At 36.2% G+C, this 3,560-nt stretch overlaps 1 non-coding gene across 1 annotated transcript; it reads right to left on the bottom strand.

Moving 5' to 3' along the window:
* Positions 1-3,186: 3,186 nt before the first annotated feature.
* LOC132372302 (U6 spliceosomal RNA) lies at positions 3,187-3,293 on the bottom strand. Its single transcript, XR_009505170.1, has one exon. It is a non-coding gene; the product is annotated as a U6 spliceosomal RNA (small nuclear RNA).
* Positions 3,294-3,560: the final 267 nt, after the last annotated feature.

Below are 3,560 nucleotides of genomic sequence, written 5' to 3'. Positions count from 1 at the left end.
AGACTCTCAACCACTGCGCCACCAGGGAAGCCCCCCAATTTGATAAGTTTTAACAGATATATAACTCTTAAGATATCACTGCCAGTCCAGAGACTGAATATTTCCATCAACCCCTGAATGTCTTCATGCTCCTTTGCAATTCATTACTTTCTCTGCAATAGTAGGTTAAAATGATTTAAAAGATATACCATATAAAAAATAATCAAAAACTTGGAATGGCTATATTAATATCATATAATGTAGCTATCAAAGCAAGGAAATATTACCCAGGATAAAGAGAGATTTATGATGATCATTCAAATGAACATGGAACATTCTCCAAATAGACCATACTGTGGGTCCTATAACAAATCTCGGCAATTTTTTAAAAATTGACTCATATGAAATAAGAGAAATACAAACTTTGACAATCAGGAGAGGTAGCCTGGCATTTTTTTTTCAAGGAAAAACAATAAATTTGTTCAGAGTAAAGTTCTGTTTGTTCTAGAATATTAAAGAACATAGTGAAGGATAAAACTTGAGTGTGTATAGCAAGTTGTAGAAGATTTCAGGTAAGTGAATTTTATTTGCAATACTTCAGAATATCTGAATCTGAAAGAAAATAGACAAAATATTTTAAAATTTTGGCAAAGTTTTGCTTAATTTTGATGAGTTTGTTTGTAAAGGTATGTTAATATCCTTTACTGCCAAAGACTAAGTTAATGCAGTACTGGAATTCTATTTTCTCCCTGTGAAAATATAAATCGATCTTGAAATATCTAGTCTGCTTTTTTAACAAGGGAAATAAGATTATTCTTTACCTTCTGCCTAATCTGCAAGTTTAGCAGAAATTCTGTATACCGCTAGAATAAGTTCTTGTAATTTGTGCTGACTTTATTATGTTCTTGATTATCAAAAAAAAAAAAGTTCGTCTCTTCAGAACAGCTAAAGTTCCTTACAATTTTGTTACCTTCTTCTATTTTTATTGTAAAATATAATTTTCACTTTGATTTATGTATAGTTAGCCTCTTACTCATCTCTGCTCACAGGTAATTGTGCTCCTGGCTAATCACATAACCAAATCTGTTTTTTTTGTTTTTTTTGTTTTTTTGGCCACATGGAGCTGCATGTGGGATCTTAGTTCCCCAACCAGGTATGGAACCTGGGCCCTTGGCAGTGAGAGCTCAGAGTCCTAACCATTGGATAGCCAGGGAATTCCCCAAATCTTTTTTTTTTTTTTTTTTAATTCACGTTCTTTTATTTATTTATTTATTTATTTATGACTGTGTTGAGTCTTCGTTTCTGTGCGAGGGCTTTCTCTAGTTGCGGCAAGTGGGGACCACTCTTCATCGCGGTGCGCGGGCCTCTCACCATCGTGGCCTCTCTTGTTGCGGAGCACAGGCTCCAGACGCGCAGGCTCAGTAATTGTGGCTCACGGGCCCAGTTGCTCCGTGGCATGTGGGATCTTCCCAGACCAGGGCTCGAACCCGTGTCCCCTGCATTGGCAGGCAGATTCTCAACCACTGCGCCACCAGGGAAGCCCCCCCAAATCTTTTTTGATAATTCTTTATTTTGCTTCCTCAAGATTAGGTCCTAATTCAAAAAAATAAAAATTTTAGGATGTCTTTTTCATCTTTTTTTTATTGTGGTAAAATATATGTAACATAAAGTTTACCATCTTAACCATTTTTAACTGTACAGTTCTATAGCATCAAGTACAAAAAGTTACTTCACATTATTGTGCACCCATCACCACCATCCATTGCCAGAACTTTTTCATCTTTCCCAACTGAAACTCCATACCCATTAAACAATATCTCCCCATTCCTCCTTCCCTCCAGCCCCTGGCAACCATCATTCTACTTTCTGTCTCTATGAATTTGACTACCCGAAGTAGTTAATGGAATCATATAGTAGTTGTCCTACTGTGACTGGTTTATCTCACTTAGAATATCTTCAAGTTTCACTGTGTTGTGTCATGTGTCAGAATTTTCTTCCTTTTTAAGGCTCAGTAATATTCCAATGTATGTATATAATACATTTTGTTTATTCACTCATCCTTCAATGGACACTTGGATTGCTTTCACCTTTTGGCTATTGTGAATAATACTGCTATGAACGTGGGTGTACAAATATCTCTCCGAGATCCTGCTTTTAAGTCTGTGGGGTATATACCCAGAAATGGAATTGCTGGATTAAATGGTAATTTTATGTTTAATTTTTTTCTAGGAACTGTTATACCAATTTCCATAGTGGCCACACCATTTTATATTCACGCCAGCAATGCCAAGGGTTCTAGTTTCTCCACATGCTTGTCAACACTTATTTTCTGGTTTTTGATAATAGCTATCCCAATGGTTATGAAATGATACGTCACTGTGGTTTTGATTTGCATTTCTCTAATGATTAGTGATCTGAATATTTTTTTCATGTGCTTATTGGCCATTCGTATATCTTCTTTGGAGAATTGTCTATTCAATTCCTTTGTCCATGTTCAAATCTAGTTGTTTATTTCTTTTGTTATCAAATAGTAGGAGTTCTTTATATATTCTAGATGTTACCCCCTAATTAGATACATAATTTGCAAGTATTTTCTCCCATTCCATGGGTTTCCCTTTCACTCTCTTGATAGTGTTATTTGAATACACAAATATTTTAAATTTTGATGTAGTCCAATTTATCTATTTTTTTCTTCTTTTGCCTTTGCTTTTGGTGTTATATCCAAGAAATCATTGCCAAATCCAAACTCATGAAGGTTTTCCCATATGTTTTCTCCCAAATTTTTTTTTTTTTTTGGCTGCGTAGGGTCTTCGTTGCTGCACGTGGGCTTTCTCTAGTTGCGGCGAGCGGGGGCTACTGTTCATTGCGGTGTGTGGGCTTCTCATTGTGGTGACTTCTTTTGTTGCGGAGCATGGGCTCTAGGCGCACAGGCTTCAGTAGTTGTGCGTGAGCTTCCGTAGTTGTGGTGCACGGGCTTAGTTGCTCCGTGGCATGTGGGATCTTCCTGGACCAGGGATTGAACCTGTGTCCCCACCTGCACTGGCAGGTGGATTCTCAACCACTGCGCCACCAGGGAAGTCCAGTATTAGCTCTTATGTTTAGGTCTTTGATTCACTTTAAGTTAATCTTTTGTATATGGTGTAAGGTAAGAGTTCAACTTAATTCTTTTGCATGTGAATATTCAGTTTTCCTGGCACCATTTGCTGAAAAAATATGGAACACTTTACAAATTTCCATGTCATACTTGTGCAGGGGCCATGCTAATCTTCTCTATATCATTCCAGTTTTAGTTTATGTGTTGCCAAAATGAGCATTAGATGTCTTTCAAAATTAAAATTATATTTGGGATTTCTCAAAGAGCCCCTGGAAAATCACAGTGATTTACACATTTATCTTATAAAAAGAGAGATGCCAGAAATATTTTAGGTTACTTTGATATACTTTATACTCTTGAACTAGCTCATTACTATATAAGGAGTTCATGAGAATTATCAAATGAAAAGATAATTTTGTACAGATTAAATGTTATTCATATAAAATATTATGAGATTGTACATTGTGCACCATAAATTGACAGGGTC

The sequence above is a fragment of the Balaenoptera ricei genome, chromosome 9, assembly GCF_028023285.1.
Source record: "Balaenoptera ricei isolate mBalRic1 chromosome 9, mBalRic1.hap2, whole genome shotgun sequence".
NCBI classification, from domain to species: Eukaryota; Metazoa; Chordata; class Mammalia; order Artiodactyla; family Balaenopteridae; genus Balaenoptera; species Balaenoptera ricei.
Note: the sequence above shows the minus strand (reverse complement) of the source record. Positions and strands in the feature narration are given on the sequence as shown.